This window comes from Camelus ferus, chromosome 5 (genome assembly GCF_009834535.1).
Source record: "Camelus ferus isolate YT-003-E chromosome 5, BCGSAC_Cfer_1.0, whole genome shotgun sequence".
Classification (NCBI taxonomy): domain Eukaryota; kingdom Metazoa; phylum Chordata; class Mammalia; order Artiodactyla; family Camelidae; genus Camelus; species Camelus ferus.
The window spans coordinates 83,412,048-83,434,812 of NC_045700.1; the positions used below are offsets into that span (position 1 = coordinate 83,412,048).

Below are 22,765 nucleotides of genomic sequence, written 5' to 3' on the forward strand. Positions count from 1 at the left end.
AGTTCTGACTTCAGGCATGCATGAATGGTCAGGTTGATTTTCAGCACAGCAGAGAAAACTATCCTGACCATTGAATTGGGATTAATATTTAAAGAGCATTTTTTTTTTGGTCCCAAAATACTTCATCTACATTAAACACTGAAAAAAACATAAATCAATGAGTAACTTCAATTCTATGTAAGAATTTTTAGCTATTATTCTACACAGCACAGAAAAAATCATATTCAGTAGGAGGCAATGTTTAGATTGATTTATTTTCTGATATTATCCTAGGTTGATTTTTTTCCAAATAGCATTTCTGTCTCCTGTCCCTAGAGGTCTTATCTACCAATACTAACACAAGGTCCCATGAAAGATACAGCTTGACTCTGAATTGTTAATTGGGCATGATTTAATCACCAGTGTTTAAGTTCTCAACACTATCATCCTGGAACTGTGTCGTGGTAACTTAGCCATTGTACAAGGCGAGATTAGGGTAGGATATAAAAATGCTTGAGATTCTTACATATCACAATGTATTCTGGGTTTGACTCAAAGAGCTGCCCCTCAAATTACTCAGATTTATAGGCATCAATACACAGATCTGGAGTTTGGGTAATTGAAGCTGTCAGTTTTATCTAGAAGCAGTTCTGAATGAATGACCCAGAAGTGAGACAACCAGAAGCTGAATAAATCAAGTGAAGTTTCTTACAGAACTATCTGTGTAATTACCTCAATTATTCATGAGACTTTAAGTGTGGAAGCTTGACCTATGAAATCTTGAAGGGCAAAAGACTTAGCTTCCACACAGGACGCCACTAACTACCCCAAATTCTTATTTTTTCCTGCTCTACATGTCAGCTGGAGTACCTTTACCAAATGTCTTTTTTATCTCCTCTCCTCCAGTTCAGAAAAAAAGAATCAAGCAGTTATAAAATTATGTTCGACCCAACCACTTCTGAGACTAAGCCTTGGGAATTCTGAAAAAGTGAAAATGGGGCCTCCAACATTAACCAGTTTGGTCCCCCTGGGGAGAAAGACTTTGTCAGGACCCTGCTGAGCCAAGGAGAGGCAGTATCTCCAACTTAGACAAAGGTTACATTCACTGGGATTTTTGAGGTTCCTGCAACAACAGTGTCTAATTTTAATCCAACACCAACAACTAGTTAAAAACAGGAATGTGCAGAGGGTGGAAGCAAGACCCAAGACTAAAGGAGGGAAAAAGAAATTAGTGTTCATTGAGAAAAGACTGTTCTAATAATAATTATTATTTTAATAACAATATAAAAAGTTAACATTTGCAGGATACTTTCAGTGTATCAGGCATCGTTTTGCAAGTTTTCTCTAGACATTACATATACACATAGGATTATTTAATCCTAACAAGCCCATGAGGTAGGTACCATTATTATCCTTTAGCGAGCAGCCTCTGTCCTTGTCCTGTGCTGTTCTTGATGCTGGACTCAGTTCTCCATCATAGCCACAAACAAGACCTAACTGCAAACACATCAGGGAATGATGTACATCTTTTTAGAAAGTATTTCACAAGAAGATGAAAAAATTATATACTGCACATTATATAAGGCTTCATCCATTTCCACATTAGACATCTCAGTTCTCAGCACATACAGCCTGTGGAAATTACTCTTATCCAGGCCCTCAGCATGAAGTCCACTCAGCAAGAAAAAACCAGGCCACTACCCGACCAGACCACCCTTAGAGAACAGTTTAGGTGCCTTCTGTTTCCCCTCACACACGCCTCCTGGCCATCTTGGCTCTGCCTTAGCTGCCTGTCAAATTATTCATCCAATCAGCAGGTCTCTTCCTTGGGGAGAAATCTGATGCCAAGGAAATGAAGTGTCCTCCATATTATCGCAACATATTTCATGAACTTCGGCCTTTTAAATTATTATTACATCCCTGTAACTTATTTATTATATAACTGGAGGTTTGTACTGTGCTTTGTACAGACTATTAACAGTTTTTCACCACATTGTTAGGTAGATATTATCATCACTTCCTATTTTAAAATGAGAAGCCAAAGCTTCAGAAGTTAAATAATTCAGGATTATGACCAGGATAACCAGTCATCCCAGCTTGCCTGGAAAAGTTCCTAATTTAATAGAGAAAGTTCCTGGTCCTGGAGAACACCTCAGTCCCAGGTGAATCAGGGCTGTTGGTCACCCTAACACTAGTAAAGTAGTAATGATTTTTTCCAACTCTTCTGGCTCTCCAAGGAGTCATTCAATAAACAATTGTTGAAAGAGAGAGAAATTGGGGAAAGAAAAGAGGGAAAAATGGAAGGAAGGATGGAAGGAAGGAAGGAAGGATAGAAGAAAGAAAAGGAGGGAAGGAGGGAGAGAAGGAGGGAAGCAGAAAGGATGGGTTAGCTGAATCCCACTCAGTAGTTGAATATGCCTCCAGAGAGTCTTTCATGCAGAGAATGTGCTACCAGATGGTGTGATACAATGAAAAATACAGACTAAAGGACAGAGAATGGGATCTCACTGACTTTACAAGAGCAAGACAAATGGTTTTGTGGCTGCTTGCTGATAATTGCTTCCATAAACAGAAGACTTACACATGGTTGCAAAGCTGTAGGGGAGGAAACCTATAGCTTTTACCAACCTCAAGGTACAGAGAGCTTCTGTTATCCACCAAAACCAACCTTATGCTTGTGACTGGCAAAGTTACCACAGGTCTAGATCTGTTCTTCTGGGCAGGCTCACTCATAACCACCCCCCACAAATTCTTCCCTTGAGTGAAAAATACATAAAAGTTATAAGCTTTAGACAGAATGACTTTTAACAGTTGTCTATAAAATGGCTTCAATTTCCACAAAAGTATAATATATAAGCTCTTGAAGAAAGACTGGAATGAGCTATGATGGTAGTAACCCAGCATCTAATTAAAACGAAAGAGCCTGAAAATGGCTTTCTTATTATTAGTGGTATTATTAAAGATGACAAATTGTCCTAGCTGCGTTGCTTAAGCAGAGGACATTCTCTTTGCTTCTGGGAAAAGGAGAGTTAATCAGAACAAAATATGGCTTTTAAAAATCCCTCCAAAGTCTGCACTTTGAGATTTGTGTTTCATTCATTGATTCTTTTACCACCTTTCTTGATTTTGCCAACCCACTAAAACCCTTGTCGGGCCAGAAATTCAACTTCTATAAAATAGTAATTCTTTCTCACTATAAAACATTTAATCGAGTTAATATTTCAAAGTTTTCATTACTGTCATAAGGAAGTATTAATAGTGAGGGAAAAAAATCAGTCAGCAGAAATTCTATTACTTTTCCTTTAGTGAATTTGGCCATTAGATCCTTCCTCAGGAAGATCTCATTTCCTGAAGGACCTGAACAATGATGAGCTAAGAGGGAGAGTTGAAACAGATGAATACATAACCTTAGCCAAATATAAGGAAAGTCAATCCAGTACAAATTTATCAGCATCTATTCCTTGAGCATTTCCTTCTCCTTTTTACGTATTTTTCCCAGAGGAAGTAGGTAAAGCAAATAACCTATCCAGTGGCTCACCATCTACATTCTTTTGAAGGTTAAATTTTTATATTTCCTTTGTAGCTTTTTAATTTTGCATAATTTTTTTTTACATCAGTATGACTTCTGGGTATAAATGAGTGCGGCAAATACCCTGATGCATGGCATATTCTTTTAGCAGAACCATTCAATTTGCAAGGATTCTTCAAGTGATGCTTAGAGTTGAACCCTTTATCCTCAAAGCAGGGATTTTTTAGTGTAGTTACAAGATGTTTCTGAGCTTTTCATGCTTAAGAGTATACGAAAAGAAATACTTTCTTTTTTTCTTTGCCCTCAATTTTAGGGCCTCCACAGACTCAGCTCTAAATGGCCCACTGATCCATTATTTCTAAGAGTCCAGTCTCAACTTTAGCCATAAATTCTGCCTGGATATAATGGCAGTCCTTTATATAAAACGAGAAAGGGGATCAGCAAAAGGAGGTTTTAGGAAGTCAGCTATTTGGTTTATATAAGCTCAACTTTCCAAGCCAAAGATTTCGGACAGGAAAGCACAAGGTGGGATTCAATGGGAATACAGTCTTGAACAAAGGAGGTGGCAGAAGGGAAGGCTGAGGGGGCAACAGCTGGCTCTAGATTGGATTTCTCAGATCACACAGGGAGGGTTGTATTCAATTCTAAACACTATGCATCAAAGAAGGGTCTGCTCAATGTCACATCAACAGCAGTAGGTGTGAGAGAGCATGTTAAATCTGGAGGAAAAGAAACCCAGAACTCCAAAGCCACTACTGCAGGGACAGGTCCTCAAGAAAAATGAAGACAATTAGAGGGAAAAGGCAGAAAGGCATACTTCAGCATAATCTAAGAAGGACCTCTCTAACTTTTGGAGTTATCCAAAAATAAGATCTTATCAATGTACTGTACTTCCCATGACTGGAGCTGTTCAAACAGGGACTAGATGAGTTCTTGCATGAGATGCTGTTGAAATGATTTAGATCCTGAGTCTGGGGGTGGAACTGGGTGTTTCTGGGATTTCTTCTATCCTATCTCTGAATTCTGCAATGCTGAATAGGGTCTGTATATGAAAATTAAATAATAACAAGAAGAAAGCCAGCATAATAAAAACTCAACTCACAGTGCTTCGAATTAACTGACTCTTATTTTTCTTTTCTAACAGCAAGTCCAGACATAGGCTGAAGTTGGCAATGCAGTGGCTGGGGTTCCAGCAAAAAAAGCAGCTCCCGGATGCAATGTGAGCATCTGCTACCCTCAAGAGCAGTTTTTGTGTGCAGAAAAACTATCCAGAGGTGTGATTTGGTTAATAAACTGATATTCAGTGTATTAAATTTACACACTTTTCTTCATTTTTCAGTTTAGCTTATTATACTTATTTTATGTATAAGTTTAACAAAATTTAGAGGCTCTGACACTACAATTTGGAAACTTAATTATATACCTTCAGACATTTTTAACTGCAATCTATTTAATTTCTTTTTTAAAATTCTTCAATTTTCTACCTGACAAACCTTCCCAAGTACTTAAAAAATTCTAAACTTTTAGTAAATTAAATTTATAGGTACAGTAAATCTTGTTACCTAAAATATCCTGATGAGATTACACACACATATGTAAATACACACATACATAAACATATACTATATATATATTACACATATAAACATTTGTGTGCACGGGTGTTTGAATATGTATGTATGAAGAATTGGAGGCTGGAGACTGGGGATGCAACAGCTGAATAGTCTAAATCTGCAAATTAAATAAGAACAAGAAGAACGCTGATATAATAAAAATCCAACTTACAGTAGCGCACATAAAATGGGTCTTATTTTACTTATGTTTTATATGTGTACACTTATATCTGCGTACATATGTTAAATTTCAAACAGTAAAATTTCAACCTAAAATCACAAGTTTATCTCACTCAATTACATGATTGAAATTAGAATCTTGAGACTGATCTTTATTCTCATAAGTCAAATTCTTTGAAAAATTTTTACATAAATAAAAAAGCAAATATGTTCAAAGTCCCTAATATAAAAATAATAGTATAGGTTTAAATTTCTTAGTCACAAAGATATTGTTTACAATGCCAAATGATCTAACAAAGTTATAACTGGAGCTCTAAAATGCATTGAAAAGTAATAGATAAAAATTTTCATAATTTGATGAAAAAGATTGAATTACAGATCCTAGAAGTTCAGCAAACTCTAATCAGGATAAGTACATAAAAAAAAAAAACTGCCAAAATCCAAATAAAAAAGGAAGACCTTGGAGCATCCAGAGAAAAAACAGCATATGCATACCAGAGATCAAATATAAGTTGACTGACTTCTCATCAGAGACAATGAAGACCAGAAAACAATGGAATGCCATCTTTAAAGTGCCAAAAGAAAAAAGAAACTGTGAAGCAAGAATTCCATATTCAGTGAAATTATTCTTCCAAAATGAAGGCAAAAAAGTACATCTAATGTAAACAAAAACTTTAAGAACTTGTCACCAGCAGTTGCGCACTACAAGAAATGGTAAAGGACGTTCTTTAGGCAAAGAGGAAATGATCACAAATAGAAACCTAGATCTTCAAAAAGGGATATTAAAAGCATCTGAAATAGTAAATGCATGGGTAAGTACAGAAATCTAATTTTGCTGTCCCAAACAACTAGATCTCAATAACTTTTCAAGTCCCTGGTCAGCAGCCTCTTCAGTTATAGTGCTTTTTCTAAAGCTTCATCCATAGTTTCCCACCACCTACTGCACAGTAGCCCTTTTCTTCTTCACACATGACTTGCTCCTGTTTCACAGACAAAAGCGAGGCTATTCAATCACATTTGTCATCATTATACCACATTCTCAGAATTCTCTTTATCCGCACTCATCCTCACAGCCAAAGAGCCATTTACTTCTTTTTTGTTGTTAACGACTAAGGTGGACAAATTATCTTCTCAGCATCCTTTTATTCATGTCAATCATGTCCGTTCTAGATGCACATTATAATCACCTAAGGGAGACCTTTAAAAAAATCCCTTTCCTGGACTCCACTTCTGACCAGTTAAGTCAGTACTTTGGGGGGTTCTGATGCTTTTTTTTTTAAGCTATTCGGTGGGCTCCGATGTGCAGCCAAGTTTGATAACCACCCTTCTTCAGTTCCGTCATATTTCTGCTTATTTAATGTGGTCCAGCTGAAACTGATCCCATCCCTACTTTGACCTGGTTCTGAGTGTAGGCACCTGATTCTCCTCTGGCAAATTACAGTATTCTCTCCCTATGGTCACAGTAATTAGTTCAAGGTTATAAGTGACCCAGGCAAGGCCAATTGCATTCCTTCCTGAGAATTTTGAATGAACAAGCTGGAAATACAAATTTTTTTTTCATCTGCTTAGGAGAAACATTAAGGATAGTGTAGTCTTTACCAGTGCAAACTTTCTCCATATAGACACAGTAGACATAATAATTCAGTCAAATAGAACTGCGAAGTAGAGATTTAACAACCCCCGAGATCCTGTGCTGAGACTTCCCACTTAGGTATCTTATGATTCATGTAGGTTGAGTTGGCTTTTTGTTGCTTGCAGTTGAGAGAGGCCCTCTGTCCATGCATGTGATAATATTCCCTTCTTTCTCCTTAAAGGTGAGAACAGATTTTGTTTCATAGTACTTTTCTCCTTATCCTGTATTTTCACCCTGTCCTTCTCTATTGTGTTCTGTCTCAAAGTATTTAAATATATTTATATATTTTTGAACGTAGAGACAGAAAACTCCTAAATAGCCTAGTGTCCTCTTCTAGCTACTCCTTATGTCTCATTCTCTTCACAGTCAATCCCCTCAAAATATTGATTTCCAAGCACTGTCACCTCCTCTGTAACCTCATACCATTCAAACTATCCTGAAAAAAGGTGGATGTAGACCACCAAATTGCCAAATACAATGAACTCTCCCCAGTCCAGCCTCCTTGGTCTTACAGTCATATTTGCAGTTTTTCATTCTTTAAATTCTTCCATTCCATAATAATATTTTATTCTGGTTATCCTACAGGCTCTCTGCTAGCTCTTTCTCTCTTGTTTATTTCTCTTTATATTCCCAGTCTTCAAATATTGGAGTTCTCCTCGGTTCTACTCTTAGCCCCTTCCATTGGAGATCCCATCTACATCCCTGGATTTACTTACATCAACTCGTATGTTACAGACTTCAAAATCCATATCTTTAGCTTCTCAGGTATCCCTCCTAAGCTCCTGTCCTCCAGCCACTCTCCTTTACTCAACTAACTCCTTCTAATCCTTCAGCAGTCATTTCAAATATCACCTCTTCTGGGAAGCCTTTCTTGATTTCTCCTGTTTAATGTTTCAATGTGTTGCTGTATTCTCCTCATTCAAAGCATTTATCACACTATATAGGAAATATCTTTTGATATAGCTCTCTCTCAAGACTGTGAAATCCCAGAGGCAGTAATTATGTTGTATTTATCTTTGTAGCTGGCACATAAAAAAACATTCAATGAAAGTTTATTGAATGATTAAAAGAATGGTGGTTGTTGGTTACTGCAGACTCTTCGTACCATGGACTATTTGTGAAGTAATACAACAAAACAACATTCTCGAATTTCTTCCTCATAAATGTATAAGCTGGTATTACACTTTGGAGCTTCATTTTTAACAAGTATCTTTTTCTTAGATAATAACTGGATGACATTTATTGTCAAACTCAAACAATAAATATTATTTATAGAGTCTTTTTATCTTACTGAATAAGAATCATATTTTTGTCAACTATAGTTTTTTTTAAGTTAATGAACAATTCCTCAGAGATTTCTCCTTGAATTCTAGTGGTATGAGCCAGTGGGGAAATATGAGGTGAAAGTAAGAAGAGAAAGAAGTGGGAATTTGTGTTTATTATCTTGTTATACAAGTGTAGCTTAAAGCAACTCTGTTGAGCCATTACCCAGGCTCAACATGAACTAGGGTCCTTACAACAACGAAAACAAACAAACAAAAAACAGATGGTATTCTCAGAATTTAACTAAGAAAACATAATAAGAGGACTTTTACAGGATGTGGACAATGAACATTGAGCCTCAAAGGACTATAAGCAGCAGGAAACCAATATACCATCCATGAGACTAAAGGGGCAAGAAGAGGAAATGGTTCAGCAGGTAACAGGAGCTTGAGTGAGTGTCAAAGCTACCACTCGACGGAAGCTGTAGTCAAGGTAAGACACAGGCACTGAATAAAGTGCAACAAAGAAAGAGCGATAAACTTCAGATTTCCCTCCTTGTGTCTGCAGTCTCCCCCAGGGGTTTTTCCTTAAAAGAACCCACCCGGAAGCCAGAATGCAAGGCAATATAGGCCATGCATCCCAGAAGTTAGTAGATGGAGTCGGAGGCCAAACAGATGACAACCAGCACACACCCTGACTCTGCCTGGGTCTGTCATGGAGTAGAGGTTAAGAGAAACAGCTCCGTTAAGGAATTGACTATGACTCCTGTTCTCTTTCTTTTCTTGTTTACATCAATAAAATAAAAGCCCTTCCAAATAATCCTCTTTTAACCAACATTCTCCATCCCCTCTATACAACATTCTGCCCAGTACCCAATGGACTGCCATTTGGTTTTGGTTTCAACAGGTGAGTCATCAGCTTCCCAAGAATCAATGCATTTGTTTCTAAACCTGCTTATGTCAGTTGCACTTGTCATTGTATTATGCTATTTATCATGTCAACTCTAAAACATAAATACAAAATGAAATTCCTCTAATTTTAATCCACAATCACTCTGTAGGTGATCTCAACCAGTCTCATGGCTTAAAATACTATCTATATATGCTAATTTATAAGGATGTTTCTCCTGTCTGGATCATATCTCAGCTTCTTCGCTTGAATGTCTAATAGGTGTGGCTAATTCAACATACTCAGAACTGAGCTTTGGACCTGCACCAGCACCACCGCCACCCCAAACCTGCTCCACCTATAGTCTCACCCACTGTAATTAACAGTGGCTCCATCCTGCTATCTGATTAGGACAAAAACTTTGAATTTTTCCTTGATTTCTTCCTTTTCTTCACATCGCATACCAAATCTGTCAGAAAATCCATTGTCTTTACATTGAAGTTACATCTAAATTATGGCCCCTTCTAATCACCTCCACTATCACTATGGTGGTCTGAGCCACCATCATCTTTTATCTGAACTGTTGCAAATTTTCTAGCTATCTCCCCATGTCAACCCCTGTACTCCACAGTCTGTTCTTAACCTGGCAACGTCATTCTCATGACCAATCAGGTCATTCCTCTGCTTAAATCCATTTGCTCCCCTTTTCTCTCAGAGTAAGTGCCAAAGTCTTTATGATGGCCTGCAAGACCTTTTATGTTCTGGTTCCACGGGTCCTTCTCTGAGCTCGTGGCTTATGGTTTTCCTTCTTACGACTCTGTTCCTCTCACACAGGCCTCCTGGCTGGTCCTTGAACATTCCAGACACAGACCCAAACCAGGGCCTTGGATCTGGTTATAGTATATAGGTATATACTTGTACCTGGGATGCTTCTCCAGATATCTCCAAGCCCTACTCCCCTTCCTCTAAATCTTTGTTCAAATATCAGCATCTCATTAAAAGCAACGTCATCATTTAAAATTGCAGAACTTTTCCCAGCCCGCTTGTTCCTCCTCATCTTATTTTATTATGTATATATTATATACATCTTATTTCCTCATTGCACTTAGCACCTTCTAACACACTGTAATTTGAGTATATACTGTATTTGCTGCTTGATGTCTACTCTTAATAGAATGTAACCTCCCCCTAGGCACATAATTGTAGCTTCACTGACATCTCCAAGACACCCAGAATAGTGACAGGCACATGGCAAGGCTCAAATATTTACTGAAATAATGAATGAAAATTGTTCTGAAAGTACTGTTTTTGGCAACTTAGATTTGTTCTTGATTTTGTGTTTCTAACTTCTTATTTCACCTACTTGATCCTTAGTAAAATTCAGAAAGAAAAGAAAAGGCAAGTTATGTAAAATTTCTAGAAGGCAGCAAGTTTATAGCCTCAAAACATAACTGTGCTTAGAACTACTGAATGGAATTAAAAAAAAAAAAAAAAAAGCTGAGTTTGCTCATCAGAATGTAAAACTAAAATAGGAGGCAGCTTTTTTATCTAAGTGAGTCCTTATAACTCTTTTTTAATACTCTATAAAATTATCATCCTTTCAGTTCCAGGTCTAGGAGATTTTTCCCTTTTAAAATTCTTCTGTAAAAAAAGTCACAAATCTAATAGGACAGAAACCCTTAAAACCACAGATATGATTAAGGCTCAGTTTCCTAATAAATGTGCAATGAGACACTTGTCAGCCCTTGAAATAATGAGCTGTGATCTATGATAAATGTGCCAATAATGCATTTTCCAGGGCAGCATAGTTCAGATTGGAAGGAAATAGTTGAATCACAGCAGGATCTTATTTTTACACAAATTACTTCTAAACTCCAAACACATCTAAAATTAATTTCTTCCATCACATTAACACTGGGCTGTTAATCACTGGAATGTGTTCTGGTATTTGACAGACATAAAAAATTGATTTGCATTTGTGAGAGGAGGAAGGCACACATAAAAGGAGCATGTTCCTCATGTGGAATAAAGTCTTCCATATCCTAGTCTATAAAATACACTGCTTGTTTACTAGTCACAAATGATTGTAAAGGTGAGTGCAATAATGGCTTAATGAACTTCAAATTAAAAGATCTGACCTTTCTTTAACAGCATGCATGAATTAAGAACAATATTTAATGCAATAAGCCTGCAACAAAAAGAGTGAAATTATAAAATGCTTCGACTCCTCTTGTTAATTTCTGGGAGTTAATTTATTCATTCATTTAATCATAAATATACACAAAAATTATTGCGCTTCTATGACTCTATACTTACGTAAGGCTCAAAGTCTAAGGTAGAAAGTAATTTAAGGTACACAAGCAATAGTTACTATGACAGTGAAATGTATAAGATGCAGTGAGAATATAGGTGAAAGACAGGCCAGCTGCTTCCTCTGCAGAAATCTCAGAGAATTAAGGTAAAGATGAGAGGAGTTAATGTAAATGGAAGAGTTTAAACAGAGCCTGGCTCATGGCGAACACTCAGTCTGTGTTGGCCTTTATTACAGGAAGTCTATTCAAGCCACACATTTTTAAATACCTGTGCCAAGCATGGAACTCAGCACAGAGAAAACATCAGTGGATGAAAAACAGGTTGTCTGTACCCATCCCATAATGCTTAACAGCCTAGTGGGGAAGACGGTGTAATATGACAAATGTTCCAGGAGAGGATGCAAAGGGAACTATGGAAAGGAAGAGTCAGGCCCCAAACAAGTCTAGGAATTCAGGGAAGTTCTGCAGAGATTGTATTAGACGGGTCAGTGCCCTCTCAGGGTCCTGGCCACTGGGTTTACGGTTGGGATTAAGACATAACATAACCCAGTGATGGAGATGTGCTGACTTAATAAGGGAGGAAAGGGCTGCATCCCAAAGGGGTCATATGCCTAAGCCATCACGCACTAGCAGGAGAAGTAGATGTGGGATTGAATTCTGAGAATGCTTGATTAAAAGAGGCAGAACATAAAACCGGATGAGGAAGTGTTTGTTGAATCCCATCTCTGTCCCAAGTGATAGGATTTAACACCTTGGTAGCGACCCCAGAAGAGGGTGCTAGCTTGTTACTAGTATGGTCCTAGAGACATGAAAAAGCAATGGCGAATGCCAGGAGGACAAAATGGTGGTGGAGGAAGGGATTAAAAGGCTCAGGGAAGTGAACATGCTGGGGTGGACGTATACTATGTGTGGCCAGAAGATCCTCCAGATGATTATGTCCCATGGGAGGGCCCAGGGGACACAACATACACCAGAACCACAGGACTGTGCTGGTGAGAGGCGCACCAGCATCACTGAGAAGCTCAGCAGTGGTTCTCTTCTGCAGGTCCAGACTGACAGTAGGAGAGGCTGCTACAGAGCTTGGTTCACCAAGAGCAGTCAAATGATAGAACACCAGCACAATAGAGATATGGTCGTGGGACTTAACGGCTGGAGCCTGAGGGGTCTCAGATGGCTGGAAAAATTGGTGTGGCAACCAAGCGGGCCTCCCTTGCACAAGTTATAGAGTTGGTTAAGAGATTACAGGGGCCCTGGGGGAAATAAAGATGTGCGACTGACAAGGATCCGACTCAGTTTGTACCAGCAGAAGAAATCAAGGGTGGGTGACCAGCAAGCTGAGTGCAGTCACACAATAAACAGTCGTGATCCCTTTCTCAGCTCCCAAACCTGAGCCAGTTTTCTGACCTAGAACTGCCTGACAGATGCGGTGGTCAGGTCCTCAGAAGGAAGGCTTCTGCAAAATCACACCAAGTATATACACAATGGAGATTCCCCCAGTCCTTCTGCAAAGGGACCCACAGCCGTTTATGTGTAACTGCACACTGGAGAAAGTGGACTACCCAGACATCTCAAGAATGGTTGGACACAGAATCTGAATTGAAGTTAACACCCAGACACCAGAAGTATCCCAGGACTTTCCCTATATTAGAGTAGGGGAAGGTAGAAGCCATGTGAGAAACAGAATCCTGGCCGCATTTGGCACAGAGTGGGTCAAACTGGGTCTACAGGACCCACTTCACGTCATTTCTCCAGTCTCAAAAAATATGATTGATATCAACATATTTGGCAGTTGACACTTTGTTCTGTGGGTTAAAATCTACCAAAGAAGGGAAATCAAAGTAGAAGTCACTGAAATTAACTTCCTCTGACCAAGAAAACAAATCAAAAGTAATACTGCATCGCTGGAGAACAGCAGATGCGAGTGATCTGATAAAGGTTCTGACACCCAGTTCCAATGCGTGGAGTGAGGGACAGTTTCCACACCAACAAGAAATCCCCCAGGTGAGTGACCTACAACTCAGCTCAGTTCTGACACTGCCCAGAAACAGCATCAGATTGCACAGCTTGAGGGCTCTGTCCCACAAGACTGCCCTCTGCCTTCAGACACTGGTCACAAGCCCAGGGTGTCACCTGTGCTTCTGATCAACCGGCTATAGATCAGGGATCCTCATGACCCCCTCCTTGGAGTCAATTAATTTGGTAGAGCAGCTCAGAGAATTCAGAGAACATTTTACTTAGTAGGTTACTGGCTTGCAGGCATACCTTGGAGACACTGTAGGTTCAGTTCCACAGTTCCTGACCACCATCATAAAGTAAATATCACGATAAAGAGAGTTACACATTTTTTTTTTTTGGTTTCCCAGTGTGTATAGAAGTATGTTTACACTATGCTGTAGTATTTTAAGTCTGAAAAACAAAACATGTATATACTTTAACTTAAAAATACTTTATTGCTAAAACATGCTAACCAACCTCTGAGCTTTCACAAGTCATTTTCCTTTCTGCTGGTGGAGGATCTTGTCTTCATGTTGGTGGCTACTGACTGATCAAGGTGGTGGTTGCTGAAAGTTGGGGTGGCTGTGGCAGTTCCTCAAAATAAGACTACAATGAAGTTTGCTGTGTAGATTCACTCTTCCTTTTACGAAAAATTTTACTACAGCATGAAATAATCTTTGATAGCATTTTGTCCACAGTAGAATTTCTCTCAAAAGTGGAGTCAGTCCTCTCAAACCTTGCTGCTTCTTTGTTGACTAAGTTTACGGGATATTCTAAATCCTTTGTTGTCATGTCAGCAACCCTCAGAGCATCTTCACCAGGAGTAAATTCCACTTTGAGAAACCCCTTTCTTTGCTCATCCATAAGAAGCAACTCCTCATCCATTAAAGTTTTATTATGAGATTGAAACAATTCAGTTCCAACCTCAGGCTTCACTTCTAATTCTAGTTCTCCTGCTATTTCCACCACATCTGCAATTGTTTCCTCTACTGAAGTCTTAAGCTCCTCAAAGTCATCCATGAGGGCTGGAATCAATTGCTTCTAACCTCCTATTAATGTTGATATTTTGATCTCCTCCATGAATCATGGATGCTCTTAATGGCATGTAGAATGGTAATATCCTTTCCATAAGGTTTTCAATTGATTTTGCACAGATCCATCAGAAAAAAATCACTACCTAGGGCAACTACAGTCTTATGAAATGTATTTCTTAAAAGGACTTGAAAGTTGAAACTAGTCTTTGATCCGTGGACTGCAGAATGGGTGTTGTGTTAGTAGGCATGAGAACAACATGAATCTTGTTGTACATCTCCATCAGAGCTCTTGTGTGACCAAGTGCGTTGTCAGTGAGCAACAATATTTTGAAAGAAATCTGTGCTTCTGAGCAGTGGATTATAATAGTGGGCTTAACATATTCAGTAAACCATGTTGTAAACAGATGTGCTGTCATCCAGGCTTCGTTGTTCCATTTATAAAGCACAGGCAGAGTTGATTTAGCATAATTCCACAGGGCTCTAGAATTTTCAGAATGGTAAATGAGCACTGGCTTCAACTTAAAGTCATCAGATGCATTAGCCCCTAACAAGAGAGTGAGCATGTCCTTTGATGCTTTAAAGCCAGGCATTGACTTCTCTTGTCCTAGATGGGATCTTCTTCCAATAGAAGGCTATCTCATCTATATTGAAAATCTGTTGTTTAGTGTAGCCACCTTCATTCACTCTCTTAGCTTGATCCTCTGGACAACTTGCTGCAGCTTCTACATTAGCAATTGTGAATTCACCTTGTGCTTGTATGTTGAGGAGATGGCTTCTTTCATTAAACCTCATGAAGCAACCTCTGCTAGCTTCAAAATTTCTTTTGCAGCTTCCTCACCTCTCTCAGCCTTTATAGAGTTGATGGGAGTTAGGGACTTGCTCTTGGATTAGGCTTTGGTTTAAGGGGATGTTGTGGTAGGTTTGAGCTTCTATCCAGACCACTAAAATGGTCTCCATATAAGAAATAAGGCTGTTTCATTATCTTATTCACATGTTCACTGAAGTAGCACTTTTAATTTCCTTCAAGAACTTTTCCTGTGCGTTCACAATTTGGCTAACTAGTGCAAAAGGTCTAGCTTTCAGACTCTCTCAGCTTTCAACACGCTTTCCTCACTAGCATTTGATTTAAAGTGAGACTCTTTAAAGTGCAATTCTTCCTTTCACTTGAACACTTAGAGGCCATCGTAGGGTTAGGTGGCCTACTTTCAATGTTGTTTTGTCTCAGTGGATAGGGAGCCTGAGGGGACAGAAAGAGATGAAGGAAAGGCCTGTGGGTGAAGCAGTGAGAACACATTAAGTTCACCGTCTTCTACAGGCATGGTTTGTGGCACCCAAATCAAGCACAATAGCAATATCAAAGATCACTGATCACAGATCACCATAATAAATATAATAATGATGAAAAAGTTTGAAACATTGTGAGAATTACCAAAATGGGACCCAGAGACCCAGAGAGAACAAATGCTACTGGAAAAATGGTGCCAGTAGACTTGCTTGACACAGGAATGCCCAAAAAGTTTCAATTTGAAAAAAACACATTATCTGTGAAGTGCAATAAAGTGAAACACAATAAAATGAGATGTGCCTGTTCTATGAAGGATATAACTCAGGAACAGCCAGATGGAAGAAATGCACAGGGCAAAGTGTAGGGAAAGGGCGCTAAGATTCCATGCCTTCTCCAGGCACATCACTGTCCCAAATCTCCACATGTTCACCAACCCAGAGTTTCTCTGAACCTCATCCTTTGGGTTTTTTGTTTTTTTTTTTTTTCTGGAGACTTTATTACATGAGCATGATTGATTAAATCATTGGCCATTGGTGATTGGTTCAGCCTCCATCCCCTCTGCCCCCCTGGGAGGTCAGGGAGATGGGACTGAAATTTCCAAACTTCTAATCACATGGTTGGCTACTCAGGGCATCAGCCCCATCCTTAGGGTGGATACAAAAGTCACCTTATTAATATAGCAAATACATCTTTGTCAGTCTCATCACTTAAAGGGTTTTAGGAGCTCTGATCCAGAAATGGGGACTATGAAGACAAAATACATGTTATTATAAATCACAATATCACATCTCCCTAAGGATCTAAAGGAAGTGGGTCATGATCCCCGTCATACCTCATTTCACCCACCAGTCTAGCTCCTGCAGAACCAGATGAATCCTACAGGAGTACCTGTAGACCACTGCCAACTCAACCATGACTGCAGTCACCATGCTAGCTGGTGTCTTTGCCTCAGGTACATAGTGTGTGGCCAATTGATTTGGTGAAGGTGCTCATTTTCATTGCTATGAGAAAAGAATAAGAAACATCTTGCATTCACATAGAATAAACAACAAAATACATTTAACGGTTAGTCCCAGGGCTACTTTAACTCTTCGGCTCTCTGACATAAAATAGTCAGAAAAGATCTGGACCATCTAAACGATGTACAGACTAGTACGTTGATCTATTACATCAGTGATATTATATTGATCAGACTGAATGAACAAAAGGCGGCTTGCATGCTATGCTGCAGGACACACGTGTGCTACAGCAGGTGGGAAACCGACCTTGCAAAGGTACAGGAAGTGCTACATTAGCAAAATATTTAAATTCATTGGTCAGGGGCATGCCAAGACATCCACTCCATCATAAAAGGCAGTCAATTTGCCACACACCCCTGAAACAAAGACAGAGGCTTTATGTGGTGGGTGTCTGGGTTCTGGGGCACCATGTTCCACACCTAGGATTACTGTTCCAGCTCATACATTGAGTGATATGAAAAGCTGCGATCTTTGTGTGGAGCATAGAGCAGGAGAGGGCTCTGACACAGCTCCAGGCTGTAGTGCAAACAGCCTACCCCTGGGGAGATGCAGTCCAGCAAAGGCTGTGATGTTGGAGGTGTCACTAGTGAGAAAAGACTGTGTGTAGGGTCTGAGGCATGTCCCACTGGGAGAATCACGCCACAGGCCCTGGGGTTGTGAAGTAAGACCGTGTCTTCCACAGTGGAGGATTACATACCTTCTGAAAAGCACCCCCATCATGCTGCCTGGCTCTGGCAAAGACGGGACCACGAGCAGTTATTCAGCCAGACTTGCTCCTCATCAGCTGAGCCCCATGAGACCCCATCAAGCTAACACAGGAGCCCGGCAGCAATGCGCCATAGGATGGAAACAGCCCATCAGGGCTGAGCATAAATAGAATGAGAGGGGATAAGGGTGTCCTGTGAACCCGTAGGCCAGATCCTCATGGCACCCCCCAGTGTCACACTAGCACCCCTCCCTCAGCTCACACCTCTCACCAGACAGAGAATCCTGTGTGATCACCGAGAGGGGCGGGAACAGCCAGAACTTGGTTTCAGGTTAGTCAGTCTTGTTTTGTGGGCTCAAGAGGAAGGTATTTGGCAGCTGCACTACAGCCTCACTCAGGGGTGACGGGAAACCATCCCCAGGCTGAGGGTCAGGTTCTGTACCTGATCATCCACTTTGCAGAGAGAAGGAAAGGGCCCGACTCCCGGGAGGTGATGAATGGCCTGGCCACCTGGGCAGAGACCTGGAAGGAAAAAGGCTGAAAGATCAGGACGCAGAGTGGAAGTATGGGGATGGACACATGGGAGTGGTCAGCAAGTGTGGAGACATTTGCATTACACGATAATGCCCACCTAAGCTAATTAGGAAGTGACAAGTTTTGCATATTTATAATCTTTGCTTTTAATACAATTTATTTGGTTCTAAGTTTTACACGATTTAATTTTTAATAATAACAATGTGTAAAATTACTCAAAATTTAACAATGAACTCTTTCTGGTATGAGTCAGCTCCAGTGTACCACCAGACCTGGAAGTGACTTGGTTAAGGTTTTTGCTAAAAGGCAGAAGTAGGAATCAAGATACTTATTATGTCATGCAATAGAAAAATAAAGATTGTAAAATATGTGCACATTTAACTGTGTGCCTGCTGGAACTTATATTGTTGCTACATTTTCTTTATGAAGGTGTCTGAAAAATGAATGAAAAATGTTGGCATAAAGCACAAAGCTTGGTAAAGACGTGCCCATGTCAATTTAAAACAATGTAAGCAGCCAGTAATTCCATGGAAAGAAATTGCATGTGTTAGTGTATTGTATGATAATGTGATTAATTGCCTGTCATTATTCTGAAATTATGAGAGTGTTCATTTCTCTGCCCTTTCTCTACTCACCAGGAGCAGGATTTTTACAGCACACAGACAGCCACTTTAGTTCATAATCTTGATTGGGGTTATTTAATTTTAAATTAGATCAAAGCAAAATAAATCAAGGCAAGATCTTACCTAGCATTCAAATTACATCTATGACTATAAAGATATCACCTGGTAAGAATAAGACTGAACTAATTCTGAAGATTTACTTGTCTTCAATGTCTTTAAAAAGTCAGCAGAATGTATAATATGATGAAACATAAAGAACTCATTTGAAGAGCAATCAAGAAAATATCTAGTAGCCACGCTAAATTAGTAAAGACGTGAAGATTCAACGCAAAGAGCTAAATAAAATATCATTTGGAGAGCAGTCTGTTTTAAAAAGCGCAGTGACTAGCTTATAAATTCGCGATGTCTTTCTCATGGGTCACACTAGGGGGCGAACTTCGTCTTCTCTATAAATGTTCTTAACGCAAAGGGATGAGATGATCTCGCTCAAGGAAGATGGCTAATTTTCAGGGAATCTTTAAAACAACTGAATGGGCTCAATTAGAAAAATCTGAATCAAAGGCAGCCAGGAAAACACAGGGCTTCTAAAAGCAGAGGTCAATTTGGAAAACAAAACAAATGAAAAAATAAATAAATAAATAAATAAATAAATAAATAAAAACCCACTCCGTCCTCTATCAATGACTAATAAGCTTTGTACTTGGAACTTTGTAAAGCACATTACGAAAACTGTCCTTCCACATTCTTGCAGAGACCTTATATATTGTAGCCCATGTTTAAGCTGAGGAAATTGAAGCTCAGCGATTTTAAGAGATCAGCTCAAGGCCAGACAAATTTAAGGCAAGCGACTGAGTCAAGGTACAATTTAAACAAATCTCTTTACTTCCCATGCTTGTCGCCTACCCCACAGTCCTCCACACCTTTCATCAAAGAACTCAGGACATCCCAGGGCAACAGCCTGGCTAGCCATTCTTAGATGAACAGATTAGACTCTGGCTGTCCCTGCTTTATGAGAGCTACTGAGCAGAAACCTTTCGTGACATCTGTATCTCTCCTAAGGTTGTGATTAAATCATTGGCTTAAAATATAATTACAAGTACAACACGTGGATGATCATTTTGCCCCTGGGAAAAATATTACAGGGTGCGCACTAATTTATTTACTTACATTTAGTAAAGCTTTATTTAAAAAAAAAACAACTCTTTAACTTACAATCCAAATTAAGAGAAAATACAAATTAGAATGTGATTACTTAAATCACAGAGGAACCACTGCTTTCAAAAGGAGTCACTCCAGGGGTTCCTTTGAACTGAGAGCTGCCCAGCTGTATGTTAAATGATCCCATTTACTGTGCAAAGGCTCAATTTACATAGAAAATGCCCAGGAACATAGCTGCTACACCAAGTGAAATGCATCTGCGCTGCACTTCATGTTCGCCGCAGGTTTACATTTTTGGAAAATACCACATGGGAGAGAGTCTTCAGCTGAGTGCGGCTCCACCTCCAGCCCATCAATTGTTAAGGCTGAAATGATTCTAAAGTTTCCTTCCCTAACCCCCAGTTGCAGACCGGGGACTATGTTATCTTAACGTCAGAGTTCACTCTCTGGCTGATAACAACAGTCAGAAATGCCCACAGCCTCCTGCGGAAGCCCCGTTCTCCTCCTCAACACATTCCCCTCGTGGCCAGAAACGGACTAGATGCCTGGAGCCGATTAAAGACAAGACTTGTTCTCTCCTTTCATGGAGTTGATGCACCACCACCCGTGTGCAGAAGTGCCAACCCGTGCAAAACATAAGCAAGTCACCAACAGTGGGCTGGAGCAATAACGTGTGTGATTGGATGGTTTAGTCACGTGTTCCTCGGTTACTCTTCAGCAAATACTCTCGCGCACAGCAGGCGTTTTGTTCACAGCGTTTCTCCCCTCTCTGCAGAGGGTTTGTGGAGCAAGTGCAGTGGGAGGGCAATTAAGGGGAACAGGGAGTGGGTTTCTGAAAACAGATTAGAAATGTGTTTACTTTCTATTTATACATTCGTTTATGTATTTATTACCTTGCATCCTTCTAAAAAGATATTTAAGAAGCAGCCTGTGATAGAAGCACCACATCGTTATAAAAATAGAAAATCAGAGGGAGGGAGAGAAAAGGAAAGAAGATGAGGGAAAACTTAGTATCCCAATAACATCGTTTCTGGAAACTATTCCTGAAAATCAGGCAGGCTTTCAAAATCCTAAATGGGTTTGTGTTCTCAGCAAGCCATTCAAAAGGGGAAACACTGTCAGGTACACAATTTGCATCAGATTAAAGAGTCTTCCAAAGAGACCCAGTTCATCAGGGTACAGAGGCCTCTGATCAATCTCTTCCCTCAGTTTTCAGCTTGTAGGTATCTCCACCCTAAAAGGAAGTTCAACACTGATTTGGGGGGATCTGTCATAGGCTGGTGGACCAATGACAAAAAACTCAGCCTCAGGAAAGGGGTTCTGCGAGGGCAAAGCAAGGTGGAAGTTAGGCAATGTGGTGCGCGCAGAGAGGGTGCAAATGGAGAAAGGAGAGAGGGAAGGAGGAGGTAATGGGATGTACAGGGCAGAGTCGATCTCTTCTGGTTGCAGACGGTGGAGGGGAGGGAAGCAGAGAAAGGACACATGGTCTGAACAGCCGTCATCTTCCTCAGACAAGTCTTAACACTGTCTCTCCCCTCTAGGAGGAAGCAAGACCAGCCAAACGCTTTCTAGAGTTTCGACGTCTGCCTCCATTTGAAGAGATGAAGGAGCTCGGTGAAACAGGCTCTGTGGGGTTGTGGTCTGGCCCACTGATCGTGGCTCCTGTGTCCTGGCCATGTTGCAAGCCCTAAAATACCACAGTGAAATGACATGTGTGATCTAGCTGAAAACCCAGGAGGAAGGGTGTGCATGAGTTTGGGTGGAAAAGCCCCCTGGTTGAGCAACCTTGAGAAGAACTGAGCCGGAACACAGTCCCTGATGGTGACATACATGGACAGTACAGTGCTCACAGCCAGAGGGGCCAGCTGGGACGTCAACTGCCACAGCTGCACCTGGCTACCCCCACCTGACGCTCCCACCTGACTGCCCCCAGAGAACCAGTATCTCCTGGTCCCCATCACCCCGTTATGGGGTGGTGCCATGGGAAGCCCTGTCAATGGGAAAATCCTCCTGGGCGAAAAGATGGGTTCAAGACCACATCCAGTCAGCCATGAAGTTTTGTCCATTTTCCCTAAGAGAGATTGCAATCAAGGTACAGAAAGCACTGTGGGAACACAGGAGAAAGGGGGAAATTCTAAATGAATGATTGGGGCAGTAGCATTTAAACTGAACCTTAAAGAAAGAATATATGTTTTTTTAAATTATTATTAATTTAAAATGTATTATTTAAATTTAAATTTTATTATTAATTTAAAATGTTTTATTATTAACTTAAAATATATTATTATTAATTTAAGCAATCAAATGAGTTTCTCAAGGGAAGAAAGCTTTATCTCCATATCTCTGTGCCCACTCCTGGCTAGCCCAGCACATAATAGATGCTTGATGTGATGATTTAACCTTTTGTTAAACTCATGGAGTCTCAAGCACTTTCTCTAAATTCATATGGTGACCCAGATGACGTCCTGTAGCAAATGCTGGGAATTCTGTAGGCAGAAGGACCCCGTGCTTGGTGTAGTGCCCTGCTGTTGCCATTTTGAAATTCTTAATAATTTGTGAACAAGGGGGCTGCATTTTTGTTTTGCACGGAATCCTGCAAAATTGTGTAGGAGTCCTGGCTGTAGCTTGTATCTTTTGCCAATGGACACTATTGGTCCCTATGGAGAAGGTATTAATGGGGTGTTTCAGGGTTTTTGACAAGTGGCCATCTTCCAAATAAAGGAGGCTTCCTATAAATTGCCTGCATAATGGAAGAGAGCCTGAAAAAAAGTGTCTTTGATTGAACAAAGGCTTTTTCCAGTCTTACAACCCTGGACACAGGCTCCTGATCATGAAATAGAGCTGGAGCACTTTACCATTTCCCCACCAGGAATTTTTCCCCACGTTGTACCCTTCTCTTCCATCCAAATCCCAGAATAACTCCTGAAAAATTCACCTTCCCCATTGTTTTGTAGACCTCTCTAGACCTTTCTTTAATTGCAAGCTCTCTCACTTTACATCCCATATGGCTAAGT

At 40.1% G+C, this 22,765-nt stretch overlaps 1 long non-coding RNA gene across 1 annotated transcript; it reads left to right on the top strand.

The window, feature by feature from the left end:
- Positions 1 to 4,198: 4,198 nt before the first annotated feature.
- Positions 4,199 to 14,945, top strand: LOC116663881. Its single transcript, XR_004320242.1, has 3 exons — positions 4,199 to 4,208; positions 12,419 to 12,425; positions 14,794 to 14,945. It is a non-coding gene; the product is annotated as an uncharacterized LOC116663881 (long non-coding RNA).
- The last annotated feature ends 7,820 nt before the right edge of the window (positions 14,946 to 22,765 follow it).